The sequence below is a fragment of the Hyperolius riggenbachi genome, chromosome 5 (assembly GCF_040937935.1).
Source record: "Hyperolius riggenbachi isolate aHypRig1 chromosome 5, aHypRig1.pri, whole genome shotgun sequence".
Taxonomy (NCBI): Eukaryota; Metazoa; Chordata; class Amphibia; order Anura; family Hyperoliidae; genus Hyperolius; species Hyperolius riggenbachi.
Window position 1 is genome coordinate 435,085,952 of NC_090650.1, and position 17,009 is coordinate 435,102,960.

Genomic DNA, 17,009 nt, shown 5'->3' on the forward strand with positions numbered 1-17,009 from the left:
ATGTTACTAGATTTAACATAACTTGTATGGATTGCAGATTAGCACACCTATCATGATTCAGGTATATTCCTGTGTCTATGAGAGGGGCGGGCATATCTCCTGTCCAAAGAGGTGTGTGTGTGATCCACACCCCCTAACCCCTCCTGCTGGAGTGGGGGCTATAACTACAGAGAGCACAGGAAGCTCTGTGGGTCCAAGTCCATCCTCTGGAATCGTTGTCTATAACTAGTGTTGGGCGAACACCTAGATGTTCGGGTTCGCGAACGTTCGCCGAACATCGCCGCGATGTTCGGGTGTTCGACCCGAACTCCGAACATAATGGAAGTCAATGGGGACCCGAACTTTCGTGCTTTGTAAAGCTTCCTTACATGCTACATACCCCAAATTTGCAGGGTATGTGCACCTTGGGAGTGGGTACAAGAGGAAAAATTTTTTTTGGCAAAAAGAGCTTATAGTTTTTGAGAAAATCGATTTTAAAGTTTCAAAGGGAAAACGGTCTTTTAAATGCGGGAAATGTCTGTTTTCTTTGCACAGGTAACATGCTTTTTGTCGGCATGCAGTCATAAATGTAATACATATAAGAGGTTCCAGGAAAAGGGACCGGTAACGCTAACCCAGCAGCAGCACACGTGATGGAACAGGAGGAGGGTGGCGCAGGAGGAGAAGGCCACGCTTTGAGACACAACAACCCAGGCCTTGCATGAGGACAAGAAGCGTGCGGATAGCAATTTGCGTTTTGTCGCCATGCAGTCATAAATGTAATACAGATGAGAGGTTCAATAAACAGGGACCGGAAACGCTAACCCATCACAGATGTTCATTGTTCATGTTACTGTTACTTGGTTGGGGTCCGGGAGTGTTGCGTAGTCGTTTCCAATCCAGGATTGATTTATTTTAATTTGAGTCAGACGGTCTGCATTTTCTGTGGAGAGGCGGATACGCCGATCTGTGACGATGCCTCCGGAGCACTGAAACAGCGTTCCGACATAACGCTGGCTGCCGGGCAAGCCAGCACCTCTATTGCGTACATTGCCAGTTTGTGCCAGGTGTCTAGCTTCGATACCCAATAGTTGAAGGGTGCAGATGGATTGTTCAACACAGCTATGCCATCTGACATGTAGTCCTTGACCATCTTCTCCAGGCGATCGGTGTTGGAGGTGGATCTGCACGCTTGCTGTTCTGTGTGCTGCTGCATGGGTGTCAGAAAATGTTCCCACTCCAAGGACACTGCCGATACCATTCCCTTTTGGGCACTAGCTGCGGCTTGTGTTGTTTGCTGCCCTCCTGGTCGTCCTGGGTTTGCGGAAGTCAGTCTGTCGGCGTACAACTGGCTAGAGGAGGGGGAGGATGTCAATCTCCTCTTTAAAGTCTCCACAAGGGCCTGCTGGTATTCTTCCATTTTGACCTGTCGGACTCTTTCTTCAAGCAGTTTTGGAACATTGTGTTTGTACCGTGGATCCAGAAGGGTATAAACCCAGTAATTGGTGTTGTCCAGAATGCGCACAATGCGTGGGTCGCGTTCAATGCAGTCCTAGGCCGAAGAGGTCATAGCCTAGGGTCACAAAAACCTGTTTATTTGGGCTATTTCAATGGTAGTGATGGTGACGTACATAAATCTCAGCCATGGCCGTTAGCAACCTACATCTCTGCAAACCAGAGTTACAGGGGTCCAAAATTGGTAAAATCCCCCATAGACTTTCATTGCCTCCCTATTTCACTTTACAAAATCTCACATCTTTTCAAAGGGCAATGGCTCAGCAGTACCAAATTTTCTAGCATTGTAGGGACCCTTAGGGGGAACATGACTGGTGAGTTTCGGGCCCCTAGGCCAAAGAGGTCATAGCCTAGGGTCACAAAAACCTGTTTATTTGGGCTATTTCAATGGTAGTGATGGTGACGTACATAAATCTCAGCTATGGCCGTTAGCAACGTCTGAATTTCACGAAATGTCTCATGCAGGTAGAAGACATATTGTTAGACTTGGATTCCAAAGATGGGGTCCCTACATCTCTGCAAACCAGAGTTACAGGGGTCCAAAATTGGTAAAATCCCCCATAGGCTTTCATTGGGCCTACTATTTACCGTTCCAAAATCTCACACCATTTCAAAGGGCAATGGCTCAGCAGTGGCAAAACTCACCAGTCATGTTCCCCCTAAGGGTCCCTACAATGCTAGAAAATTTGGTACTGCTGAGCCATTGCCCTTTGAAAAGATGTGAGATTTTGTAAAGTGAAATAGGGAGGCAATGAAAGTCTATGGGGGATTTTACCAATTTTGGACCCCTGTAACTCTGGTTTGCAGAGATGTAGGTTGCTAACGGCCATGGCTGAGATTTATGTACGTCACCATCACTACCATTGAAATAGCCCAAATAAACAGGTTTTTGTGACCCTAGGCTATGACCTCTTCGGCCTAGGGGCCCGAAACTCACCAGTCATGTTCCCCCTAAGGGTCCCTACAATGCTAGAAAATTTGCCACTGCTGATCAATTGCCCTTTGAAAAGATGTGAGATTTTGGAACTGTAAATAGGAGGCCCAATGAAAGCCTATGGGGGATTTTACCAAATTTGGAGCCCTGTAACTCTGGTTTGCAGAGATGTAGGGACCCCATCTTTGGAATCCAAGTCTAACAATATGTCTTCTACCTGCATGAGACATTTCGTGAAATTCAGACATTGCTAACGGCCATGGCTGAGATTTATGTACGTCACCATCACTACCATTGAAATTGCCCAAATAAACAGGTTTTTGTGACCCTAGGCTATGACCTCTTCGGCCTAGGACTGCATTGAACGTGACCCACGCATTGTGCGCATTCTGGACAACACCAATTACTGGGTTTATACCCTTCTGGATCCACGGTACAAACACAATGTTCCAAAACTGCTTGAAGAAAGAGTCCGACAGGTCAAAATGGAAGAATACCAGCAGGCCCTTGTGGAGACTTTAAAGAGGAGATTGACATCCTCCCCCTCCTCTAGCCAGTTGTACGCCGACAGACTGACTTCCGCAAACCCAGGACAACCAGGAGGGCAGCAAACAACACAAGCCGCAGCTAGTGCCCAAAAGGGAATGGTATCGGCAGTGTCCTTGGAGTGGGAAAATTTTCTGACACCCATGCAGCAGCACACAGAACAGCAAGCGTGCAGATCCACCTCCAACACCGATCGCCTGGAGAAGATGGTCAAGGACTACATGTCAGATGGCATAGCTGTGTTGAACAATCCATCTGCACCCTTCAACTATTGGGTATCGAAGCTAGACACCTGGCACAAACTGGCAATGTACGCAATAGAGGTGCTGGCTTGCCCGGCAGCCAGCGTTATGTCGGAACGCTGTTTCAGTACTGCCGGAGGCATCGTCACAGATCGGCGTATCCGCCTCTCCACAGAAAATGCAGACCGTCTGACTCAAATTAAAATGAATCAATCCTAGATTGGAAACGACTACGCAACACTCCCGGACCCCAACCAAGTAACATGAACAATGAACATCTGTGATGGGTTAGCGTTTCCGGTCCCTGTTTATTGAACCTCTCATCTGTATTACATTTATGACTGCATGGCGACAAAACGCAAATTGCTATCCGCACGCTTCTTGTCCTCATGCAAGGCCTGGGTTGTTGTGTCTCAAAGCGTGGCCTTCTCCTCCTGCGCCACCCTCCTCCTGTTCCATCATGTGTGCTGCTGCTGGGTTAGCGTTACCGGTCCCTTTTCCTGGAACCTCTTATATGTATTACATTTATGACTGCATGCCGACAAAAAGCATGTTACCTGTGCAAAGAAAACAGACATTTCCCGCATTTAAAAGACAGTTTTCCCTTTGAAACTTTAAAATCGATTTTTCTCAAAAACTATAAGCTCTTTTTGCTAAAAAAAATTTCCTCTTGTACCCACTCCCAAGGTGCACATACCCTGTAAATTTGGGGTATGTAGCATATAAGGAGGCTTTACAAAGCACGAAAGTTCGGGTCCCCATTGACTTCCATTATGTTCGGAGTTCGGCTCGAACACCCGAACATCGCGGCCATGTTCGGCCCGAACATCTAGATGTTCGCCCAACACTACACGTGACCCGTTCGGCCAATCACAGCGCTAGCCGAACGTTCAGGTAACGTTCGGCCATGCGCTCTTAGTTCGGCCATATGGCCGAACAGTTTGGCCGAACACCATCAGGTGTTCGGCCGAACTCGAACATCACCCGAACAGGGTGATGTTCTGCAGAACCCGAACAGTGGCGAACACTGTTCGCCCAACACTATCTATAACATCTGACAGGCCAGCAGGACTCTGGCCGCATGGCAAAACCGCCATCTTGGACTTTCCTTCAAAGACTTGCGATTGCCGCATGGGCTACCAATAACGGTATTTGAACTGTATATTAAGACATTCTGTTTCTTTTCATCTCTGCTCTCTATCAAATCAATCTGTTCTAAAGTATGCTGTGTGTATGTAGTTTTAGAATAAAACTAACGATTTTTATCGTTCAGTCTTGTGCCTGTTCTGGTCATCTGATTGCTGCTATAACGAATCTGCCCTCTGAAGAGTCAGTCATACTACCGCATTGTTTTATGATTTGCTTATAAATTGTTGATTTGCTAGCTAGGTTGTAAATAACCGTTTCTTCCTTCTAGGATTAGCTAGTACCAGATTTCCTGTGCGAAATCGATAACTTTAGTTTCTCGATTGTAAATACAATTCGAGATTGCATCATATAGGGACCCAGTAACCTTTATTTAACGTTGCATTGCTCAGTCTTTAAGCCTTCGGAAGTGACTATTCCCCGAATGGTTACTGAAGCATGTCGAACGTGATTGGGCTGGCTACCGTATTATGATAGCGTTGGGGTCTCCTCGCCCTATCAATCGGGGAGTGGTGGCAGTGTATTTACCCGATTTCCAGCGCGAAATCGATATTTTTAGTTTACAGATTGTGTATATACAATCAGGATTGTACATGTATGGGCACCTCCAACCAATCTTAACCGTTTACTACGCACACAGTGAATTTGCCTCCAGCAGTCTCTAGTGCATGAGACCTGCATGGCAACAGTGGCCTAGTAATACGGGATTGGTGAATGTTTGTCCCATTACATATTGTCGGCAGCTGCGCGAACAATCTTTGTCAGTTTGTTCATTGTACTTCCAGCGTATGCTAACGGGAGCAGATTAGACGGGATTGGCACGCCTTAACCTTTCTTTCTCCCTCTGACGATCCAGCAACCGGTCTTCATTGTCCGTCTGCACCCGTACTTCCTGCGTACGCTAACTGGAGCAGAGCTCGACGGGATCGCGGGGCTGGATTGTCACACCCCTGAACAAGCATGCAGCAGATCAGGTGTTTCTGACATTATTGTCAGATCTGACAAGATTAGCTGCATGCTTGTTTCTGGTGTGATTCAGACACTACTGCAGACACAGATCAGCTGGACAGCCAGGCAACTAGTATTGTTTAGAGGGAAATAAATATGGCAACCTCCATATCCCTCTCACTTCAGTTGTTCTGTAATGCAACAGTAATGCAGTGTTAATCTGCGTTACCACTCTTTTATGTAGTGTTGCAACTTTAACGTCGAATAACAACGCAAAGTCCTCCTGTGAACCTAGCTGAAATTTTACAGTTTCCCTTTGCTTTACATTGAGGCCTAATCACCTCTAAAATGCTGCAAGGCCTGCGTTTTGTGTTTGGGGAAAAATCGCATCGCTCTGGTGTGAACCCGCCCATACAAACACATTAGCCAATAGCTTTTTGGAATGCCGGCACTTTCAAAAGTGCTCTTTGTGTGAACCCGTCCTCACTTACCTTTACCACATGAGTTAGGCTGCATTTCCACTGGGGTGCCACGTCTGCTTCCGAAATGGACGTGGCACCTGTGCTGATGCGAATTCACTTGACAGGAAACTTAACAGGCAGCCTATTGGGCCAATCAAAGTGCGAGAATAATGTCTTTTAAAGTGTTTGCACCCGCAGGGGCTCAGGGCAGGACGAGTGGAGCTTTCATCATTGCCAATTAGCAGGCAAAGTTCGTAGCGCTCGCTATGCTACTCTGATAAGGCATGTTAACTCTAAGACACGCTATTTGTTAAAGTGAATGAACCCCAAACTCTCACAACTGCTCACTGCTGCCTAGTAACTGCTTACTATGAACACAGTTCAACTGGAAAAGAGGCTTAAGCCATTTACCTCACTAGTCAGTAATTCCCGTGTGCCATGTGGTAACAGCCCTCGCATGTAAGGGCTTGTTCACACTAAGGGTGTTTTCGCCCTTTTTTAAGCACCAGCGATTTTCAAAATCGCCCTAAAAGCGCTTGTGCAATGGTTCCCTATGAGTGTTCACATCTGAGCGAGTGGGATTTGTCCTGCGATTGGGATTTGTTTCCGATCTGCTCACCAAAGTGCTGCATGTACCATTTTTGGGGCGATATGCCTCAATGGAAGGTATAGGGAAACGCAAAACTATTGACAAAACAGCGCTTTCATGAATAAATTGTAATTTTTCTTTTCCGGGTCAAAGAGATCACTTCCTGACTTGCGTCAGAAAGTGAACATACAAAACGCTTAGAAAAGCGATTTACAAAAAATCGTAGCACGCAGGTAAGCGCCGGGAGGCGCTAAAAAATCCACTCACAAAATCGCAAAATGCTGGCATCAGCGACTGCAATTTTTATAGGTGAACAAAACCTAACAGCAGGTACATAATGGTAATGTGGCGCTGCACGTTTTCCTTGTGTTGTGTAGCATTCAATGAAGCATACAGTCCATGAAAGGTTTGTGTCGCTGATAACGCACTGTCAGAGAGAGCAGCGCTGTGTGTTTGTCATTTGCAATTGATTTGTACTAATTTTGAGACTCCTTGTACCTGCAATTGTTAGCTTTCTGATTCAGTTAGGCCATGTGCGCACCAAAAATCGCTAGCATAATTACAAGTGCTTAGCATTTTTTATTTCTTAGTGGTTCTAGGCATGTGCCTAGCGATTTTTCCGATTTATGCCTAGCGATTTTATATTTCTTGTACACTTTGACCTGGAAGAAATCAGCTTTTGCAAAAAAAAAAAAAAAACTTAGGAAAATCAAGCATAAATCTTTATTAGGAATCCAATAATAAAAACAAATGAAAAAGCAGCGGTAGTGAATACAGAGAAGGACCTAGTCCGGAATGCGTGAGCAGCGCGGACATGTTACAGGACCCGGTGTGCGGGCGGTGCTTACATCACTGGGTGAGACTCCATCTATCTTACTGTACACTTTTTTTTTTTTTTTCTTGGTGCAAGTAGGCTTTATTTGAAACTGTAGTGATGATTGCGGATTCCTTACTCTTGATAGCGCTCATTAATAGAGCTGACATTTGTCTGTTTACATAGAGATGTAGGCACCTGGTAGGATGTGATCTATTGTGGTCAGCAGCATGTCATTTGTGTATTCTTGCACACCTGGTTCCTGTATTCACTACCGCTGGTTTTTAAAGAAAACCTGTAACAGCAAAAGTTCCCCTGGGGGGTACTCACCTTGGGTGGGGGAAGCCTCAGGGTCCCAATTAGGCTTCCCACGCCGTCCTCCGACCCTCGGGGGTCTCGCTGCAGCCCTCCGAACAGCCGCGATGTAAATATTTACCTTCCCGGCTCCTGCGCAGGCGCTGTGGCGGCTCTCAAATAGGCGGAAATACCCGATCGCCGTCGGGTCCGCTCTACTGCGCAGGTGCAAGTCTCCGGCGCCTGCGCAGTAGAGCGGACCCGTCTGAGATCGGCTATTTCCGTCTACTTCGGAGCCTACAGCAGCCACAGCGCCCCGCTGGAACAGGGAAAGGTAAATATTGAACAGGCTGTCGGGTCTGTCGCCGGCTGTTCGGAGGGCTGCAGCGAGACCCCCGAGGGACGGAGGACGGCGTGGGAAGCCTCATTAGGATCCGGAGGCTTCCCCCTCCCGAGGTGAGTACCCCCCAGGGGATGTTTTTGATGGTACAGTGTCTATTTAATTTTTGGATTATTTTATTATAGGATTCCTAATCAAGATTTATGCTTTTGCATCATGGATGGCTATTTTTTGTGTGTATATCTATCTATCTATCTATATCTCCATAGTTGTGTTTTTTTTTGTATGTTTATTTGACGTTTCACTCGTGGCTTCGGATACACAGCTTTTTTTTTTTATTGCTCTTGTGTGTTTGGTTAAAGCCCTCAGGGCTGTTTCACACTAGAGCCCGTTCCCTGCTTTTTGATGCAAAGTCCATAGATTTTCATTTTACCTTTCACACCCGACGCTGCGTTTCGGTATGTTGCGGTTTGACGCACCCGGGAGCTTTTAGGCGTTGGGGGGGGGGGGGGGGGGGGGGGGCGCGTTTTCCCATCAAGAGAATGTATAGCTACCGCCGCTGATTGCTTCGCACCGCAATATCCGCAGGCTATTCAACGTGTGCAGGAGAACGGCTCCTGCACGCATTGCCTGATGTGAAAGGGCCCTTATGCTGCATACACACTTGAGATAAAAGTCTTTGGAAAAGGCAAGATCACAGACCAATCTTACCCCCTTCCATGTAGTATGAGAGCCATACCTACACAGTCTATTCTATGGAGCTGCACTCCCCCATCAGACAGAAATCTTTGCAAGATGCTGCACACACAGATGCTGTACAGACACAAAAGATCAGTATCTGCAAAAGATCTTTTCCTGCCAAAGATCCGCTCCTGCAAATTGCATTCATAGTCTGAGATCTGCAGATCATCATACACACCTTGTTTAACTGACATTCGTGCAGATCAGACAATCATCTGCAGATCTGAAAATCCATCCTGGTGGATCTGATCTGCAGATGATTGCCTGTTAAACAAGGTGTGTATGATGATCTGCAGATCTCATAGACTATGAATGCATTTTGCAGCAATGGATCTATTGCAGGAAGAGATCTTTTGCAGATAATGATCTTTTGAATGTGTGCAGCATCTTTGTGTGCAGCATCTTGCAAAGATTTCTATCTGATGGGGAGTGCAGCTCCATAGAATAGACTGTGTAGAGTATGGCTCTCATACTACATGGAAGGGGGTAAGATCTCTGTCTGATGGGGAGTTCAGCTCCATAGAATAGACTGTGTAGGTGTGGCTCTCATACTACATGGAAGGGGGTAAGATTTCTGTCTGATGGGGAGTGCAGCTCCATAGAATAGACTGTGTAGAGTATGGCTCTCATACTACATGGAAGGGGGTAAGATCTCTGTCTGATGGGGAGTGCAGCTCCATAGAATAGACTGTGTAGGTGTGGCTCTCATACTACATGGAAGGGGGTAAGATTTCTATCTGATGGGGAGTGCAGCTCCATAGAATAGACTGTGTAGGTGTGGCTCTCATACTACATGGAAGGGGGTAAGATTTCTGTCTGATGGGGAGTGCAGCTCCATAGAATAGACTGTGTAGGTGTGGCTCTCATACTACATGGAAGGGGGTAAGATTTCTGTCTGATGGGGAGTGCAGCTCCATAGAATAGACTGTGTAGGGGTGGCTCTCATACTACATGGAAGGGGGTATAATTGGTCTGTGATATTGCCTTTTCCAAAGACTTTTATCTCAAGTGTGTATGCAGCATTAGGCCTCTTTTTTCCACGGACTGTTGATAGGCAGTGAAATGCCTCTCAGACTCTCACAGCTGCTCACTGCTGCCTGGTAAGTACAGGCAGCAGCAAGCAGTGAGCCCTTGCAGAGCGCCATCACAAATCTATTGCAATAGTGCTTTGCAGAGGGTCCCAGGCCTTCTAGTCAGTGGTAGGTTAGAGACCGGGATTTAATTCAGCAAGCAGCAGTCCAGGGATAGGAAAGGGACTGAGTAAGCTTAGGTAATGGTCTGTAAAGTGTGCTATTGTGTTAAGCAGTAAGGGCCCTGCCACATCAAAAAGCATTTTGCAGGTCGTTTTTCGGTTTTTAACCACTTCCCAACTGAGGGGTTTTACCCCCTGACCACCAGAGCAATTTTCACCTTTCAGCGCTCCTTCCATTCATTCGTCTATAATTTTATCATTACTTATCGCAATGAAATGAACTATATCTTGTTTTTTTCGCCACCAATTAGTCTTTCTTTAGGTGGGACATTATGCCAAGAATAATTTTATTCTAAATGTGTTTTAATGGGAAAATAGGAAAAAATGTGGGAAAAAATTTATTATTTTTCAGTTTTCGGCCTTTATAGTTTTTAAATAATGCATGCTACTGTAATTAAAACCCATTAAATGTATATGCCTATTTATCCCGGTTATAAAACCGTTTAAATTATGTCCCTATCACAATGTTTGCCGCCAATATTTTATTTGGAAATAAAGGTGCATTTTTTTCAGTTTTGCGTCCATCCCTAATTACAAGCCCGTAGTTTATAAAGTAACAGTGTTATACCCTCTTGACATAAATATTTAAAAAGTTCAGTCCCTAAGGTAACTATTTATGTATTTTTTTTGAATTGTAAATTTTTTATTTTTTTTTTAATTACAAAAAAAAAAAAAGTGGGGAGTGTGGGAGGTAAGGAGTTAATTTTTTGTGTAAAACAAGTTTATTTGTGTGTAAAAAAAAAAAAAAAAATGGTTAGGGTGTAGTTTTACTATTTGGCCACAAGATGGCAACATTACCAATTTGTTTCATGTGACCTGCAAGCGTCCTTCCGGACGCTTGCAGGAAGTAGAAAGAGGCTGGGACTTTGTTATTATTTCACAATGGTCGCGCTGCTCAGCCGAGCGGCAGCAGATCATTGCGGGGCTGAGATCAACGAACGGGAATGGATTTTCCCGTTCGTTGATCTCTGGGCGAGCGGGCGGCGGCGTGTTTACTAGCGGCGGGCGGCGTGTTTACGAGCGGGAGCGCGGAGAGCGGCGGGAGTGCGCAGAGTACGGATTTCTCCGTCCCTGGGGGTGAAAGGATGGAAAAAGGGGCGGAGAAATCCGTACGCGCGGGGGTAAAGTGGTTAAAAACCGCTTCTATTCACTTACATTAAAATTGCGGCAAAAAAGCTGCAGTCGCGATTTTTGAAAAATTGTGATCGTGGCTATTTTGCCGCGATTTATTGTAAGGCAATGGAAGTGTTTTTTAAAGAAACGAAAACCACTTGCAAAACGCTTTGTGGTGTGACAGGGCCCTTAGTACTAGTGGTCACTACTGGTCAATGTGTGTCACTCAGTATAGTTATTTCTGAGATACTTATTTGACTGATACAGTTTATCTAGATATATTCATTGTTTTTCTGAGTCAGAGGGTTAGCTTAGTGTATTAGCGACTAGTGTAGCCAGGGCCGGATTTATAACTCAGGAGCCTGTAGGCACATAAGCTCTTGCGCCCTAAACTCCGCCCCTTAACACAGACCACACCCCTCAAATCACACCCCCTTTTACCAAAGACAAGTACAGAACCCCAACAATGTGCAGATATTATTCTAAAAAGAAAAAGGCTTGCCTATATATTCAGAACCACTCAATAGGTAGGTCAAAACTATTCATTATAATTACATTCAACATGAGCAAAGCAAGTCACATAGGAAAAGGAAAGTAACAATCGGGGTGGATTTTACAAAACTGACATCCTGGTCACTGCACTCTGTTGGCCTGCACCATGGAAAGGGGGTGTGAGGGGAACCTTTTGCATTCAGGTAATAATAAGTTGTAGTGCTTAGAAGAAAATTAGCATTTGAGGAACACCGATGCTAGGAGCATTACAAGAGAACTCCGGCTCCTGTCAAATGAAGAGAAAAAAGTAAAAATATAACTCCTGTGCTTGGCTTAACACTGTTTAAAGTGTACCAGAGATCAGGCCCCCCACAATAAAATATACATACCTGTTGCTCCCTTCAGATCCCTACGGCCTCCTCTTCTCCCTCTCCATTCGCCTGCAATTGGCCCCAGAAAGTCCTCCGGTCCAGGGCCAACTGCACACTTGCTATCCGGCCAGGCATGCTGCCCTGTCTTGCTCCTGTCACCAGGGAGCATTCTGTGCTGACGAGAATGTGGAAGGAATGCACGCGCAGCCGGGCATGCACAGTTGGCCTCAGACCGGAGGACTTTATAGGGCCAATTGCGGGCGAATGGAGAGGAAGAAGATGACCTTGTGTGAGCGATCAGGCCAGAGGGGGCTGAAGGAAGCCCTTGGTATGTTTATTTTATTTCAGGGAATCCATCGCTGGTACACTTAAATAACGCATATTTAGTGAAACATTGAAAATATAAGATCAATATTTGCCACAAACAATGCTGCCAATGCCAATCTGCCCAAGATCCCAAAACACACTAGTACACACAATATAATTTCCCGCCAAATCATTTATATCCAACATGTCCGATCTGATTTCTGATTGTTTTTCTGATCTATTTTATATAGAAGTGATCAGAAAATCGAACAGAAAATTGATCTGGAAATCAGATTGGACCTGTTGGAGACTCGATTTGACTGTCAATCTGACGGGACATTGCATTGTGTGTATCAGGCATTACACTTTGAGATCCTATCAAGAATGGCCACCACAGAAAGCTAAGCTGCTAATAGTTGTCCTTGGTATCTTCCATCCAAATGAATGGGTAAATTGAGATTTAATCTCTCCCTGAGTCTTCCTTTGTCCACACAGTTCCTCAATGGTTAAAACCAATTCTTGTCAGTTTGACTGAACTGTGTACGAAATACTCTCACACACACTGTACACGCATGCATGCACACACACTGTACACGCATGCATGCACACACACTGTACACGCATGCATGCACACACACACTGTACACGCATGCATGCACACACACACACTGTACACGCATGCATGCACACACACACACTGTACACGCATGCATGCACACACACACACTGTACACGCATGCATGCACACACACACACACTGTACACGCATGCATGCACACACACACACACTGTACACGCATGCATGCACACACACACACACTGTACACGCATGCATGCACACACACACACACTGTACACGCATGCATGCACACACACACACACTGTACACGCATGCATGCACACACACACACACTGTACACGCATGCATGCACACACACACACACTGTACACGCATGCATGCACACACACACACACTGTACACGCATGCATGCACACACACACACACTGTACACGCATACACACACGCACACACACTATACATGCACACATTGCACACACTATGCACACGCACACTATACACATACACACACACTATACACATGCGCACACACACTATACAAGCACACACATACGCACACAAGCGCACACGCTATACACATACACTGCACACATTGCGCACACACACACTATACACATGCGCGCGCGCACACACGCACGCACTCACACACTGTACACGTACACACACTATATACGCGCACACACACACACTATACACTCACACATTGTACACACGCGCACACACTGTACACACACTATACACAAACACAATCTACACACAAATTACACACACACTCTATACATGCACATACTCTACACACACTGCAGTGTACACCCAGAACATCAGCAGGCTGCATCCCAATCTACCTTCTGCCTGCAGCCTGTCATTTACAGATTCCTCAGGTCCGTCTCTGTGATGTTAGATGTTGCAAAGATAACACTAAGCACACTGCCCACTCATCTCAGCCATGAATGCTCTACTGACTCACGGACCTGACCAGTCCTCCTCTCAGTCAGGAGCAATAAATCAGTGAGGAGTGATGATAAGCCGGAAGTTCGGAGCTCAGTGTGGAAAAAGATAAACAAAGCTGCCCGATGCCTACTCTGCACAGCGCACACAACTGAAGTGCAGTGCAGTTTGACGTAACATCCTGCAAGCAGCTGAATGAGTACAGTAGCCGTGGGGTACACTCACCATGCGGCTGCTGACTGCCGGAGAGACGGCATTGCACTGAGAGGGGGAGAGCAGGCGGATTGAGAGATAAGGCGCTCTGCCGCTTTGGTATAGGGGACATTCAGCAAGCCGCTCCTGCCCCATTAGGCGCCCCTAGGCACGTGCCTACAGTGCCTTATGGTAAATCCGGCCCTGAGTGTAGCATTTTGTGATTGTTCATTTACTTTACGGAGCCTTTTCCTAGGTTTAGCTGCAGTTTGGGGTCAGAGACTTGCTTTTTTCCTTTTCATTCCCCAATAACTTTATCGCTACCAATTATAACAAAATGATCTATACCTTGGGTTTTTTTTTATTTTTTTATTTTTTATGCCACCAATTAGGCTTTTTTTGGGTGGTACCTTTTTGCTAAGAAATTAATTTTAAATGCAGTTTAACGGGAATAAGGAAAAAAATATGGTAAAATTAATTATTTCTGTTTTTGGCCATCATAGTTTTAAAATATTTTTTTTTTTTTTTTTTTAGTGTGGATACAACTGACACATTTTGTTTGCTCATTTGTCCCGGCTATTGCAATGTTTAAATTATATCCCATGTACAATGTATGGCGACAATATTTTATTTGGAAATAAAGTTGCAATTTTTTTTTAGTTTTACGTCCATCATGAACTACAAGCCCATCGAATTGTGTGGGTCTTTTTATTAAAGTTAGGCTACTTGCACACCAAGACGTTGCGTTAGGTGCTACGTTAAGGTCGCATAACGTGCACCTAACGCAAGGCCTGGTGCTCTTCCATGTGGACGTCAGAGTGAGCCGCGTTGTGCAGCTCACGCTGGCGTCCGTGATGCGTACTCTTGGACGCATGCGGCATCACGTTGTCCCGCCGGCCAATCACCGCACAGAGCGGCCGCTCCAGTAAGTAAACACTGCACGTCACAACGTGCAGTTAATATTAATTAGCCATGTGCCTGGCTGCTCTCCGCTCCTCCCCAACATGACTGCGCATGTGCAAACAGTCTAACGCGGCTTAAGCCGCTGTAACGCTGTAGCATGCTGCACTTTCTGGAGAACACGTTACATGTAACGCAACGTGGGCAGTGTGAACAGCCCAATTGTGTTACATTGCTGTGCGTTGGGGGAGCGTTACAGGCGCACTAACGTGGCACATTAGTATATGTAAGGGGGAAACTTTTCAAGATGGGTGGTGACCATGGTGGCCATTTTGAAGTCGGTCATTTTGATTCCAACTTTTGTTTTTTCAATAGGAAGAGGGTCATGTGACACATCAAACTTATTGGGAATTTCACAAGAAAAAAATGGTGTGCTTGGTTTTAACATAACTTTATTCTTTCATGAGTTATTTACAAGTTTCTGACCACTTATAAAATGTGTTTAAGGTGCTGCCCATTGTGTTGGATTGTCAATGCAATCCTCTTCTCCCTCTCTTCCCACACTGATAGCAACACCGCAGGAGAAATGCCAGCACAGGCTTCCAGTATCCGTAGTTTCAGGTGCTGCACATCTTGTATCTTCACAGCATAGACAATTGCCTTCAGATGACCCAAAGATAAGTCTAAGGAAACCTCATCAATGGAAACCTCAAGGCCACTGGATATGCGAAAATGCTACATGATGATTCCCTCTTTATGCACTGAAGCTGGCACGGTCCCTGAGTTTTTCCAGCAAGATGGTGCACCACCACATTATGGATGTCAGGTCCGAGCATTCCTAGATGAACAGTTTCCTGGAAAGTGGATTGGTTGTCATGGGCCAGTTGAATGGCCCCCACGGTCTCCCGATCTGACCCCCTTAGACTTTTATCTTTGGGGTCATCTGAAGGCAATTGTCTATGCTGTGAAGATACGAGATGTGCAGCACCTGAAACTACGGATACTGGAAGCCTGTGCTGGCATTTCTCCTGCGGTGTTGCTATCAGTGTGGGAGAAGAGGGTACGGATACTGGAAGCCTGTGCTGGCATTTCTCCTGCGGTGTTGCTATCAGTGTGGGAGAAGAGGGTACGGATACTGGAAGCCTGTGCTGGCATTTCTCCTGCGGTGTTGCTATCAGTGTGGGAGAAGAGGGTACGGATACTGGAAGCCTGTGCTAGCATTTCTCCTGCGGTGTTGCTATCAGTGTGTGAAGAGTGGGAGAAGAGGGGTGCATTGACAATCCAACACAATGGGCAGCACATTTAAACACATTTTATAAGTGGTCAGAAACTTGTAAATAACTCATGAAAGAATAAAGTTACGTTAAAACCAAGCACACCATTGTTTTTCTTGTGAAATTCCCAGTATGTTTGTGTCACATGACCCTCTTCCTATTGAAAAAAACAAAGTTGGATTCAAAATGGCCACCATGGTCCCCCCCCCCCTCTTGAAAAGTTTTCCCCCCTTACATATACTAATGTGCCACAAACAGGAAGTTTAATATCCCCAAACAATCCCATTTTATTAAGGTGTATCCATATAAATGGCCCACCATGTATGTATGTATGTATGTGTGTATGTAGGTGTAATTTACTATTTGGCTACAAGATGTCCTCGCACATTATTTCCTATTAGCATACTTTAAGTACGCAAATAGGAAGTAATGCGTGGACATAATATGTCGGAAGTTACTAATGACCGCGTCATCTCATTGATGCCAGCGATCATTTACACGGGGACTGAGATTAGTAAAAGGGAACTGCGTTCCCATTCATCTCCCCTCTAACAGGCGGTGGGAGTGAGCGGGAGTGCTTAGCGGAAAAATCCTGCGCACGTTTCCTACATCTAATGAGAATGATCACTATTTTTTAACAAAAACTGTGATTATTCTTGCTGCACAAGCATGGTTTGGCTCAGGGGACTTTTGTTCCCTGCCACCAATCCCCCTGGTCTCTGTGACCATCGCGATCCCGTGCACACCCCAGCAAAGTGCACAGACGGGAGTCTCGCATCCCTACAGCTGTAGCAGCCACAGACATGAGACTCTCATCCGTGCGGCTAAAATGGTTACATTATACTACCATATTTTTCTGGTCTTATGGTCTGCATGTGCCGCCACAGATCGTGCCTCCCCTAAACCTCTGGCAGTCTAGTGCTCCCCTCCTATCCTCCTCCTTGCACCCTGATGTCCCCTCCATTCTCCGATGTGCTTACTTTCTCCGTTCCTCTCGCCCCCTGTGCAGTATCCCGAGTCTGTAACACCCAG

The 17,009-nt window shown here is 45.7% G+C and overlaps 1 long non-coding RNA gene and 1 pseudogene across 1 annotated transcript; one reads left to right on the forward strand and one right to left on the reverse strand.

The window, feature by feature from the left end:
* LOC137519228 (E3 ubiquitin/ISG15 ligase TRIM25-like) overlaps positions 1-17,009 on the forward strand; it is a 48,021-nt pseudogene that overhangs the window by 23,537 nt on the left and 7,475 nt on the right.
* LOC137517915 (uncharacterized) lies at positions 11,443-13,739 on the reverse strand. The gene is made up of 2 exons (XR_011020711.1): positions 13,509-13,739; positions 11,443-11,692 (listed from the first exon to the last, which is right to left on the reverse strand). It is a non-coding gene; the product is annotated as an uncharacterized lncRNA (long non-coding RNA).